The following is a 14,536-nucleotide window of genomic DNA, read 5'->3' as shown; positions in this document are numbered from 1 at the left end:
AGTGAGGAAACACAGAGTAGAGCTGGGAACTGGAATATTAATGGGAACTGATGAACAGATGAAACAAAGATGTACATTATCTCAGTCCACTGAAGGTGAAGGTCATTTTTTTATCTGTTTTCCTGGACTTGGTTGATCCAGACATTTTTCTTTTTTTTGAGGTCCTTAGACTGACACATTTCCCATTTTCTTCTCAGTTCAAGACCTTTGCTGTCCACAGACACAGTCAGATGATAAATGACTTCATCATAGACGTAAATAAAAAACCAGCCAAGCGCTGCTCAACTGCGATAGAACATGTCACTGTCTTTAAAATGTGCCTACAAACAAGTGTGTGTGAGAGTGTGTGATGCAGATCTGTAGTTTCCTTATCTTACCATGATAATGTTTGCTGGTTGTTCTTAGTAGTAGTTGTTGTTACTAGTTCTTGTTGTTATTGGTAATGGTTGTTTCTCAGTAAGCCACTGCTGACGTGTGATGTAGAGATGAGCCTCTGTTGGTTAGTTATTGGGTTGTTGGTAATGTTGTTGTTGTTGATAGTTGTTCTTATTGTTACTAGTTGTTTTTGTTGTTGGCTGTTAGTAATGTTGCTGTTGTTAGTTCTTGTTGTTATTGGTTGTCCATAATGTTGTTATTAGTTGTTGTTACTTGTTCTTGTTGTTATTGGTAATGGTTGTTTCTCAGTAAGCCACTGCTGACGTGTGATGGAGAGATGAGCCTCTGTTGGTAAGTTATTGGTTGTCGATAATGTTGTTGTTATTAATTGTTGTTGTTGTTACTATTTCTTGTTGTTATTAGTTGTTGTTGTTGTTACTGTTCTTGTTATTATTGGTAATGGTTGTTCTTTCAGTAAACTACTGCTGACGTGTGATGGAGAGATGAGCATCTGTTGGTTGTTAGTTATTGGTTGTCGGTAATGTTGTTGTTATTAATTGTTGTTGTTGTTACTAGTTCTTGTTGTTATTGGTTGTTGTTATTAGTTGTTGTTGTTGTTACTAGTTCTTGTTGTTATTGGTAATGGTTGTTTTTTCAGTAAACTACTGCTGACGTGTGATGGAGAGATGAGCATCTGTTGGTTGTTAGTTATTGGTTGTCGGTAATGTTGTTGTTGTTACTAGTTCTTGTTGTTATTGGTTGTTGTTATTAGTTGTTGTTGTTGTTACTGTTCTTTTTATTATTGGTAATGGTGGTTTTTTCAGTAAACTACTGCTGACGTGTGATGGAGAGATGAGCATCTGTTGGTTGTTAGATATTGGTTGTCGGTAATGTTGTTGTTGTTGTTGTTACTAGTTCTTGTTATTATTGGTTGTTGTTATTAGTTGTTGTTGTTGTTACTGTTCTTGTTATTATTGGTAATGGTTGTTCTTTCAGTAAACTACTGCTGACGTGTGATTGAGAGATGAGCATCTGTTGGTTGTTAGTTATTGGTTGTCGGTAATGTTGTTGTTAGTTCTTTTTTTAACCGTAATGGGTTTTTGTTTTGGTTCTGACGTGTGATGGAGTGATGACCTTCTCATGCTTGACTCTTTTATTCACCGCTGAGCATCATCTAAAGTGGTGCTGTTAACCCAGAACTGAAGTGAGTGGCTTTTCTTTTGTGACCACCTGACTTGAGCGTATGGAGAATATTCTTTTATTATTGTTTCAAGCTCATGATCTTTTGTTTAGGTGTTTTATGTGGTTCTAGATGAGGATCTTCTGTAATGAGATCACTCCACCATGTTTACCTGATTAACTGTACGTGTCTCCTGTTCTTCACATCTTCTTCTCTCCACCCGCTCCCAGTAGCTGTGTTTATGACTTAATAATTCAGAGGAGAGCGGCGCTGAGCAGGATAGGAGGAGGAAGAGAGATGCGAGAAAAAGACGACTGAGTGCACTGAGAAGGACATCAGAACAGAAAAGAAGAACCTTCATATTCCACTCTGCTGCATTCCCTCGTTTGTTCTCTGCTCCTCACCCCCCTGGGCTGAACTTATATTCCATCCCTTCACCGTAACCTTGGAGGGGAGGGGGTGCTGGTGCCCCTGCAGCCTTTTATTCCTCCTCCTTCTCCTCTTCTTCTTCGGCTGCTGGATGATCAGAAGCTGCCGCTGGTGATGGTGATGAATATTTGATGAAACTCTGTGGTGACGTGGAGGAAACCTGGAGCTCCAAGGGAAACTCAAGAACTTGTGCAGTAAAGTGACTCCCTGAAGTTTTACATCTCAGGAGGAAAATCGAGATTAAAGATAGAAAAAAATGGAAGAGTACGTACACACACACACACACACAGAGAGAGCTTGAGACGTGACTCAGTAGACCTGGAAGCTGTTTAAGTTTACTGCTTTGTGAGCATCAGTCCTACTTGTGATGTTTACAACAGGAATGAAAAGGAGATTAAAGAAGTATAAAAGTTTTGAGGTTGTGCACCAGATTTAACTGGGTGGTAGTAGCCTAGCGGGTAACACATGAACCAGAAGACCCAGGTTCAAATCCCACTTACTACCATTGTGTCCCTGAGCAGGACACTTAACCCTGAGTGTCTCCAGGGGGGGACTGTCCCTGTAACTACTGACTGTAAGTCGCTCTGGATAAGGACGTCTGGTAAATGCTGTAAATGTAAATGTAAATGTTAACAAAGTGGAAAGAAAAATGTTCCTCTGCTGAGTGAGTTAGTGAGTACAGGCGTGAAAGTGACGTGATGGTCATTGTGAAACACTGCAGCACAGTACATGGTGACACAACGAAACGTGTCCTCTGCATTTAACCATCACCCTTGGTGAGCAGTGGGCACCATGACAGGCGTGTGGGGACGGTACCTTCATCAAGGGGACCTCAGTGGGACCTTGGCAGTTTGGGATTTGAACCGGCAACCTTGCCCCTGTGGAGTAGATATCTGTGTTGGAGAAGAACCTTCTAACCTTCCTGCAATGTGGAGGGGTTGGTCAGGCTATCCTGGGTCAGGAGGAAGATCTGTGCTGAAGCTGCTGTGGGGGTGGAGGAGGGTGTTGGGCTGAGACGGATGGGGGAGAAGGAGGAGAAGAGTGGAGTACTGATTCAGTGTCAGCGCTAATGGGCGCAGTTCTGCTGACAGTGCAGACGGTGACGTTGTAACACACACACACACACACACACAGAGAGAGAGAGAGAGAGAGAGAGAGAGAGAGACATTTGTTGGCACAGCAAGCAGGCAAATTGTGTTTGCATTGATTTTAATTGAAGCAATAATCCTGTCACCTTCTCTCTCTCTCTCTCTCTCTCTCTCTCTCTCTCTCACACACACACATTCATACACGTATTCGTTCTTCTATGTAACAACACTGTACCAGGAGTGTATTAGGAGTGTAGAGAACGGAGGAGAAAGGGAGGAGATGGACGCTGTGCTACACCTGGGTGAGTCACGTATTGACGGCAGGGGAGTGAGGGCTGTCAATCATGCCCACAGGCTCCTCCCCGTTTCATACCTCATTAAAACAAAGGTGTAAAGGTTCCTCTTCTGGGCGTCATAAATAGATACACGGCAACAAAGCGGTAGTTCCTCCTCATCAGCGGCCTTCTTCCTATCTGTCTGGTTATTTCTGTAAATATTGAAGACCTTCTTCTTTTTGGTTAAAGATGGTGCCTTTGCTCAGTGGCACCTCAGTGGCTGCTGATTCTGGGTCCGTTTCCTTACCCGCTAGGCCACCCACTGCCCAACTGATCAATGGTTATTGTTATTGAGTTTTATTGATCGTTGATATGCTGATGTGCTCTCAGTTTTACACACGCAGAATGACTGTAAACACGCCAACCGTCACACCGATGAATAACTCTTCACATCAGACAGTCACAGAAGCAGCTGGTATGAGGAGGAAACGTTTGTGGATGAACGTCTGGAGAACCGGAGTCCCTCGGCATGAGATCTGACTGCGTGTCTCTCGCTCTCCATCTGCCTGCCTCCCACTTCTCTCTCTATTAATATTCATGATGAGGTTTTGCTGTAAAATCACTTTTGTGGATCATCGATCGTTTCACTTCATCTGGAACATGCAACACATTTCACCCCCATTCAGTTGGGGTGGTGGCACCTAGCGGTGAAGGAAGCGGCCCCGTAATCAGAAGGTTGCCGGTTCGAATCCCGATCCGCCAAGGTGCCACTGAGGTACCACTGAGCAAAGCACCGTCCCCACACACTGCTCCCCGGGCACCTGTCATGGTGTCCACTGCTCACTCAGGGTGATGGTTAAATAAAGAGGACACGTTTCACTGTGTGCACCGTGTGCTGTGCTGCTGTGTATCACATGTGACAATCACTTCACTTTATCAGTTCCCTGTAATGATGATCCCATCACTCAGATCCAGTCTATTAGACCCGGGCTCTGCAACCTTTAACACGCAAAGCCATTTGGATCCAGTTTCCACAGAAGAGAAGCAAAATGACGATAACACTGCATTTAATATTTTAACTTTTAAGCCATGTATTATTTTGCATAGATTGCACATTTAATCGGCCAGACAGGTTTGGGGAAAAGAGGGGATCTGGTCACCCCAACTTACCAACTTATATTCAACATATGCAAACCATTAAACACTAAATACTGTAAACAACTGTTTACTCACCACAAGAAGCGGCAGATTTTCAAACGTGACTTTATTATAATCTTTCAATTTCTGACTACAATAAAAAAAAATTAAATAAGTAAATAAAATTATTATTTACTTTCTAAAGCCACAGGGTGCCGCATTGTACCCCTGCTCTACACGTGGTCAACATCTACCCCATCAATCGGACGTCCAGAAACAGCAACAAGGCTGGATTTGTGGAACTGTGTGGATTTAGGTCACGTGATCTAAAAAAAAAAAAAATGAATCCACATCCCGGCAGGTGGTGGGACGGGAGGCCCTCTGTTTGATGACATTTGGGGACGTTTGTGCATCGCTGCATTTTGTCACCCTGATTTGTGTCTCTCTGCTCTCGGGGCAGCTGCAGCGTCCCTGCGGCTCCGTCCTCCCCCCCCAAGATTAACGGCCCGCGCCGTAACAAGGCCCGCTCTGGCATTTATGGGGAGTAGATTGAGAGTAATTCAGCAAATCGCATTCTTTTAAAATTCACTGGGCCAGTTTACGCCGCGCTGGACGCGTGATCTCCGCACGGCCATTAATCAGTCCGGTCCGGAGCGCGGCCTTTAAAACATGGCAGCGGGGACTTCATCTGGTGATTTAAACGCGTCATTTGGCCCCGATTAGAGCAGTTAGCTCTGTCTAACAGAGGGGACGAGTGAAGAGATAAGGATGAAAGCAGACAGGCAGATGGAGTTGTGGAACAAAAGAGAAAGCGAGAGAGAGAGAGAGAGAGAGAGAGGGAGGGATGGATGATGCAGCATGGATCAGAACAGAAAACACACCACTCATATCTGCATGTGAGTGTGTACTAGAGGCATAAACCTTCACTGGTCTCACGATTCGATCACGAGTATCAATGCCTCCATTATCGTTTGGCCTGTTAAAGTTAAGGTCTCGTTCGATCGTGTGGACGCTTCAATTTGCAACAATAAGCAGAAAAAGCACAAATGGCAGAAAAAACGACTGGTTTAGACGTCTGTATCGTCAGGACTGAACACAAACCTTCTTTCTGCTCATTGGAGCAGATCTAAAGTCCCTTTCAGAACGAAAATTTCTTAAAAAACAGCACGTTAAGTTGAACAGGCTGCGCTTGCTGCTAAGACGATCATGTCGTGTTGTAGATCTCTGGACACTCAGAGACTGGAGGAGACTAACCTCTAAATAGGAAGCTATCCACTGCCATGCTGAGACGCTAATTCCCAAGCTCCTGAGGATGGTCAGGAGGGTCTTGTGGTCTGTGTCAAATGCTGCGATGACAATTTTGCTGGCGTAGAAGCATGAAGTTTTTCTATAAAGAGTGGGCAGTTTAAAAACCAGACTGATTTGGGTTCTGAAGGCAGAGAGGGACAGCTGATTAAAGATGCTACCTTCTAGGATTTTAAGAAAAGGTTGGCGAGAGACTGGTCTATAATTGGAGATATCACAGGGACTGGCGGTGGATTTCTGAAGAACTGGGATGATTCCTTTTTCAAGGCTGTTGGGATGAGACCAGATGTTATGGACTTATTAGAAGGAATTGGATCCAGTGAACAGGTGGTTGGCCTGGATGAAGTGATGAGATATAGGATCTCATCTGATGTCAGGGCAGAGAATCCTGCATATTAATATTATCCAGGATATTACCCAGGAAATTAATCCTGGATATAGTACACACTAAGGGTGTTGAAATTAATCTTATAATTGATGCATCGTGGACAATTCTGTATCAGTGCAGTGGAGAACATAATCGATTATATCATAACAACATTGCTTGGTGACTTTCTGACTGTGGTGTAACAATTCTAGTTAAAAGTAGTGCCGGTAGTGACCGTGGCGGCCTGATCTGAGTACAGTGCTGGTCTGGGTAGGAGTTTTGCACTGTGTGGCGCGCACAAGTTAAAATTAGTTGAACTTTGATATTTTGGCTACGTGTTTAGGGTTCAAGACTGTACATCCAGGATGTCTCTGTACATTGCTGCAGTCATCTTTCCCTCGATCCTGACTAGTCTCACCCTATGTGTGCACATCCCCCATGAAAAGGCCTTCAGTCACCAGATGTCATCTCAGCTCAACACCTATGGCAGATGCACCACGTCTCCATCACAATTTTCAGACAAGCAAAGTGCCCCATGATTAAATATCAGCCAGGCCTTTTAAGACATATTTTCCTATTTTTTTGTGGATTAGAATGGTTTACGTTTTTGGGCTGGTTGCCGGAACCACGCCTGAGGTATTTTTATTAAATCTGCTTGCACTCAGTGGTTTATCCACCATTATCATCAACACAAGTGGGAAAACGGGGTTCATTCGCACACTTCTACCTGCAGGGAAGCTGTAGATTTCGTGTCTTCATTAGTCAGGAGCCGCACTCTTCCCCAACACGCAACACGTTTCCACAGCAACACGCCTCCCGCCACCTCACTTGTTGCTTCGTGTCACAGAGGAGGTCCTTCCTTCAGCTAAAACAATTCCACTGAAACCCGCGCTTCATTTAAAGTGAAATCTCATCAGTTACCGAACCCAAATGCTCTAATCAATCCACTTTTATTAACTAACTAGCTAATTAACATAATCGATGCATCGATTTGTGGACGATTCTGCACACACGGATGCAGTGCAGAACATAATTGATTACATCATATCGTTATTTGGTGGTTTTCTATTTAAAAAGTAGTGGCGGTGGTGACTGTGGCGGCCTGATCTGAGAACAGCGCTGCTCTGGGTACCAGTTCGCCCTCTGAACATCATACGCGTTTTTGCAGCGCTTTGTAGCTGCGATCGACTGGCATTTCACTGCCGTTCACGCCAAGAAAACATTGCACATTCATTTGATGTCATGCGAAGAAGCAGCCGACCGAACGCTGGCGCTGAACGCCCGCGTGGACGGTTTGAAAACTGGTTAACGTTCAGTCCACGTTCACCTGACCACACGAATGGCAGAAAAACGCCTGGTTCAGAGGAATAATAACCGGAATCAAGACCAGTGAAGGTTCAGACCTCTACGAGGAGACCCAACCTCAACATACGTGACCATGATGGCATGATGTGGAGCACGTGCGGTGGGAGAAGATGGAGAATGGCCGGCGGGCCCCCCCCGAGGTGACCCTGCAGTGGTGTGTTCAAGATGAGCCGAGTCGTCGCCGCTTTGAAGTTTAATTGCGGGATTCTGCGCTGCCGCTGGCGGGGGAGGGAGGAGGTGCAGCGGTCCGGCGAGGCCGGAGAGCGAAGAAGATCAAAGGAAGCCGATCTGGACGACCCCCCCCCAAGGAGACAAAGTGGTACAGCGCGTGCTGTCAAGAACAAGGATGATACTGTGGGAGAGAAAAAGAACGTTTGTTTTTCTTTATTAAATGGATTTTTGGGGTGGTGACTAACAGTCCATAATGAAAGCTCCTTAAAATAAGAAGAAGTGAAACGAAGAAGAAATAATCTCCGCCTTCGTCTTCACTGGCCACGCCCCCATCACACACTTCACCCATCTTAAATCATCGTATCTCTTTGTTATTTCTTCGTTACTTCTAAAATGTTCTCCTCTGGTCCCTCTGGTTCTGAAGCTGTTCCTCTGGTTTTGCTACCTGGGGGCAGCGGTGGCCTAGCGAGTAAGGAAACGGGACCCGTAATTGAAAGGTTTGCCGGTTCGAATCCCGAACTGCCAAGGTGCCACTGAGGTCCCCTTGATGAAGGTACCGTCCCCACACACTGCTCCCCGGGCGCCCATGGTGCCCACTGCTCACCAAGGATGATTTTTAAATACAGAGGACACGTTTCAGTGTGTGCACTGGGTGCTGTGCTGCAGTGTTTCACTCTTTTTTCACTTATCTGTCTCCGCTCGAAGACTAGAACACAACACATGGTTCCATTTCTACGAAAAGCTGCTGCAGCTCTGCAAGTCATCATTTGGTCATTTGATGATATGAATACCAGGATTCTGGCTGAATGCCTGTGCCTGGCTAGCTCAGTCGGTAGGCAGTCGGGGACATTTTATTTATCCAGAGTGCCTTACAGTCAGTAGTTACAGGGACAGCCTTCCCCTGGAGACACTCAGGGTTAAGTGTCTTGCTCAGGGACACGATGGTAGTAAGCGGGATTTGAACCTGGGTCTTCTGGTTCGTAGGCGAGTGTGTTACCCGCTAGGATACTACCACCCTGTCATAGCTGACCGCTGCTCGGTTAAATACAGAGGACACGTTTCACCGTGTCTCCATGTGCTGTGCTGCAGTGTTTCACAATGACAGTCACGTCACTTTCACCGTTCCTGATTGCCTGGTAGGTTTTAACAGAACGTGAATATTGCTTTTTGCTCTGTGTCCGAAAGCATCTCATGAAATAGTTTTCTGTGACTCTAATCAGGATCTCCACTGGAATCTCCTCTAGTCCCAGGTAAGAACACCTGACCTGTCTGAGAAGGTGTGTTCCTGCTGATGCTTCGCTAAGGAAGGCCTGATGAATGAACCAGGGCTGAGGAAGGGAGGTGAAGGTGACAGCTTCTTCTGAGCAAGATCTTCACTTGTGTTTCAAAATTAAAAATAGAAAGCGCACACACACTCACACACCTCAGCAGCCCCGCCCTGTGCCATCAGCGGGGGCTCGGCCCGCTGCAGGATTTGTTTGTGTTTTGCCATATTCGGGGTGTGTCTATGCATCTAGATCTCAGGAGGTTCCTGCTGGTTCACAGGTTTGGCCAGTCGATCCTGGACTGAAGTGACGGTTTCCAGCAATGGGCAGCGTGACCGGCGCTGATCACCAGTGACGTTGACTGATGGACCGACTTTATCTCTGCACCGCAGGAGCATATCAAAGCTGCTCATTTACACAAAATGCATCTTCAGACGTCCTCCCGTGGGGGACGGCAATAAACACCAAGCAGGAGGAGCTGTGATGTCAACCGTCCTTGTTGTAATTTGTGCCGTGAACCAGACTGCGGTTCCTCCGCTCCTTCAGAACACCTGGGGACGCTGCTGTCCCCTACTGGCCACTGAAGCGACGTCGCCTTCATCAGGACTTATTCATCCGGCCCGGAGTAGCCTGGAGGCTCCAGGGTGGTGGTGGTGAACCAGACTGCGGTTCCTCCGCTCCTTCAGAACACCTGGGGACGCTGCTGTCCCCTACTGGCCACTGAAGCGACGTCGCCTTCATCAGGACTAATTCATCCGGCCCGGAGTAGCCTGGAGGCTCCAGGGTGGTGGCGCAGCTGCGGCACTAGATGGCGCCGTTCTCCACTTTAACCATGATGCACTGCAGCGCCGAGGGCTGATATTTAAATCTCACAGCTGTCCAGACGCCATCTCCCAAATCCGGACCGAGACACCATCAGCTTCCGTCCGAAGTTCCGGAGTCGTTCTGGCCTCAGCAGTGACCCTCAGAGCCAGACAAAGTGCAGCTCTGCCCGGCATTAAAGATGTCCTGTTGTTTACGGCGGCGGGTGAAGAGGTCGCGGTGTAAATCGTCCCCCCTCCACCCCGCAGTCAATTTCATTTTAAAATACAAGAAAAGGACGACGAGAAGAGGATCAGAGGACCAGTTTGGTGGTCACGCTGGGCTCAGAAGCAGTGATGGTGACTGAAGGTGAAATAGCTGGGGGCGGGGCCTGGTGAAGACGGGGAGAGGAGAGGTGCATGATGAAGAGGAGGGTCCTGAGGGACGAAACTCGTTAACATTCTGACTGCATGGGTGTGAAGCACCGAGCGAGGTGGCCGAGGCAAGGTGCTAAACACACACACACACACACACACACACACCGACGCGATCTCACTCTCAATCCCTTTAAACACACACGCGCACACACACACACACACAGAGAACCAGGAGGTGAAGGAGCTCCTCTCGAGATGCAGATGAATGATGGTGGTGTCTGCATCTCGGTTAGCAGAGTATGTGTGAGAATAATAATGGCAAAAATGTCCTGACCTTTGACATTTCAAGGTGGTTACTGTGCTTAATTTCAGGGACTAAACCCGCCCGGAAATCTCCACACACCTCACCCTGTCAGGCAGCGCTGTGAGAGAAGAAGTCTTTCTATTCATGGATCTTGAATCATTCATCGGAAGCTTTTCCCTTTCGTGTTTTTTCCATCCAGAGGCAGGTGCCACAGCGGCTGTCGTCTCCTCTGTGACTTTTAGAGTAGCTGGACTCGCGGGTTCGGCGAAGATGGATTCATGTTCGTCCTTGGCTCTTTTTGAACGTTGGTGATGGGTCTGGTGGGACGGGTCCTTCAGAGGCTGGACTCATGCACTCGGAGAACACATGAAAGAACTGTCAGCAGTGGTGTGTTTCTCCTCACCTGCAACAAGCACTGATGTCCATTACAAACCCTCTCAATGAAGGGTCCTACACCATTAAATGCCATGTTTTGCTTGGCACACGGTGACCAAGGACTGGGGCAGTGGTGGCCTTGCGGTTAAGGAAGGTTGCCGGTTCCGAGGTGCCACTGAGCAAAGCACCGTCCCCACACACTGCTCCCCGGGTGCCTGTCATGGCCGCCCACTGCTCACCGAGGGTGATGGTTGTGTCACAGTGTGCTGTGCTGTAGTGTTTCAAGAAGGCCCAGCAGCGTCTGAGGAAAGCCCATCTCCCATCATCCATCCTCACCACCTTCTATGGAGGGACCATTGAGAGCATTCCAACCAGCTGCATCGGACCGCAAGACCCTACAGCAGATAGTGAGGACAGCTGAGAAGATCCACTGAGAAGAGTCTCTCTTCCAGCATTCGGGCCCTCAGACACCTCAACACTTGAAAAGTTTCTGCTCTGGACTGACACATACACACACACTACCTCTGTTATATTAGGAAATATCTAGTATTGTTCCATTTTGACCACAGTGGAATTTGCTGCTTTTACTTTGCACCTTCATTCATTTCACTAGTTCCGCTGTCTGTCTGTCTTCTTTGTTTGTCTTAAATGTTATTTAAGACAAGCCGTCTGTGTCCCATGTTTGCATTTTATGTCACCCGGTTAGTCTGTCGCACGCATGTACTTTAGAAAGAAAGTGATTGTCATTGTGATACACAGCACAGCACAGCACATGGTGACACAATGCAATGTGTCCTCTATATTTAACCATCACCCTGAGTGAGCAGTGGGCGGCATGACAGGTGCCCGGGGAGCAGTGTGTGGGGACGGTGCTTTGCTCAGTGGCACCTCGGCGGATCGGGATTTGAACCGAAAACCTAAATGTGCTGTCTAACATGTATGTGAAATGACAATAAAGCTCACTTGAAATTGAACTTGTGTTTGTGTGAGTCTGTGAAGTCCATTCAATATTACTGCTTTCTTCTTCAATCTGTACTTTATTCATCTGTATTTCCTGTTCTCCACGTGAACTTAGAAGGTGCTAGTGGCCTAGTGGGTAACACACTCGTCTATGAACCAGAAGACCCAGGTTCAAGACCCGTGTCCCTGAGCAGGACACTTAAGCCTGAGTGTCTCCAGGGGGGGACTGTCCCTGTAACTACTGGTTGTAAGTCGCTCTGGATAAGGGCGTCTGGTAAATGCTGTAAATGTAAATGTAGTGCTCAAAAAAAAAAAAAAGATCTGACCAAACATAAATAATAAAGAGGAGAATATTTAATACAACTAATATGATGACTCAAGGGCACAGAGTGTGGAGAGAGTTTAACTCACGAACATCAATAAAATGAGCTCAAGTGTTGAGGGTAAAGATCTGTTGCTGATCTTGGGTTCTAATGACACTACCTTGGACTGAAAATGGATGCTGCAATACATGGGAGGCTGAGGGGCTTATAAGTGCATCACCTTGAGGAGTACAGGTGACAGGAACGAAACCCTGACTGCAACCATGGATAAATGGAAACCAGATTAGCATCCGGTCCAAAAATAACCATAATGCTGCACAGAGGCAGCAGATTCTTTTGCATCTGGGTCTTATCTTATATTTCAGAGATTTGATAATCCCCCATTCATCTGCTATTATTAGAATATCTGTCCTCTGTTCTGCTGAGAGTGATCCTGTTAGAAAAAGCAGCTTTGGACTGAAGCATTAACATCACAAGTTCCATTGTGAGGATATTAAACAGCAAATCACAAATTTAATCATTCACATCCACCATATTGCATCCTAAAATCGACATTAGTGGACAAAACAATCTAGCCAGCAGGCAAATCTCAGAGGTTCTCCAATCAGCTCATGTATCACCAACTTCACAGATGTTCACTAGACCAGTCAACAGTGCATCTCAGAGGTTCTCCAACCAGCTCCTGTATCACCAACTTCACAGATGTTCACTAGACCAGTCAGTAGCACATCTCAGAGGTTCTCCAACAAGCTCCTACATTACCAACTTCACAGATGTTCACTACACCAGTCAAGGGCGCATCTCAGAGGTTCTTCAACCTGCTCCTACATCACCAACTTCACAGATGTTCACTACACCAGTCAAGGGCGCATCTCAGAGGTTCTTCAACCTGCTCCTACATCACCAACTTCACAGATGTTCACTACACCAGTCAAGGGCGCATCTCAGAGGTTCTTCAACCTGCTCCTACATCACCAACTTCACAGATGTTCACTAGACCAGTCAGTAGCACATCTCAGAGGTTCTCCAACAAGCTCCTACATTACCAACTTCACAGATGTTCACTACACCAGTCAAGGGCGCATCTCAGAGGTTCTTCAACCTGCTCCTACATCACCAACTTCACAGATGTTCACTAGACCAGTCAGTAGCACATCTCAGAGGTTCTCCAACAAGCTCCTACATTACCAACTTCACAGATGTTCACTACACCAGTCAAGGGCGCATCTCAGAGGTTCTTCAACCTGCTCCTACATCACCAACTTCACAGATGTTCACTACACCAGTCGAGGGGCGCATCTCAGAGGTTCTTCAACCTGCTCCTACATCACCAACTTCACAGATGTTCACTACACCAGTCAAGGGCGCATCTCAGAGGTTCTTCAACCTGCTCCTACATCACCAACTTCACAGATGTTCACTAGACCAGTCAGTAGCACATCTCAGAGGTTCTCCAACAAGCTCCTACATTACCAACTTCACAGATGTTCACTACACCAGTCAAGGGCGCATCTCAGAGGTTCTTCAACCTGCTCCTACATCACCAACTTCACAGATGTTCACTACACCAGTCAAGGGCGCATCTCAGAGGTTCTCCAATCAGCTCATGTATCACCAACTTCACAGATGTTCACTAGACCAGTCAGTAGCACATCTCAGAGGTTCTCCAACAAGCTCCTACATAACCAACTTCACAGATGTTCACTAGACCAGTCAGTAGCACATCTCAGAGGTTCTTCAACCTGCTCCTACATCACCAACTTCACAGATGTTCACTACACCAGTCAAGGGCGCAATAGTTGATGAAACATGACTGCACCATGACTTGGATGGGGTGATGTCCATCTCCGAAGTGGTCACTGAGAAGATCCCAGAGGCTGTTCTGTTTTAATATATTATTTGGCGGAGGTGGCCTAGCGGAAAAGGAAACGACCCCGTAATCAGAAGGTTGCCGGTTCGAATCCCGGGCCGCCATGGTGCCGCTGAGCGAAGAACCGTCCCCACACACATTTCGTTGTGTCACCGTGTGCTGTGCTGCAGTGTCTCAACAACCGCCTGCCGAAATTGGAGTCTTGATGAACGAATGAGCTGGGAATAAGCAGCGCACATGCACTTGGACAGTCATGGACGCGGTCTGGTTCTCGCCGCCGCTCTTATTGACAGCAGCAGAGGAGCATGAAGACGTTTCTGTTTCGTTCAGGGGAACCTCAGGGGACGACGTTTACATCACGATGACCTACATCTGCAGCAGTCCCCCGTGCGGACTCGTCCTGCGGCAGCTGCCGTGTCCACTCACGTCCGTACATGCGCGTATTCGCGTACGTCGGGCCGTCGGGCGATTACTTCGTCCGAGGAGCGTCTCGTTGCGCGCACGGCTGCTGCGACTAACGAGGCGGCGCAGTTCGATGCGATCGGCACTCGACTCGTCTCCCCTGTCTC

Source organism: Denticeps clupeoides, chromosome 1 (assembly GCF_900700375.1).
Source record: "Denticeps clupeoides chromosome 1, fDenClu1.1, whole genome shotgun sequence".
In the NCBI taxonomy this organism is placed as follows: domain Eukaryota; kingdom Metazoa; phylum Chordata; class Actinopteri; order Clupeiformes; family Denticipitidae; genus Denticeps; species Denticeps clupeoides.
Note: the sequence above shows the minus strand (reverse complement) of the source record.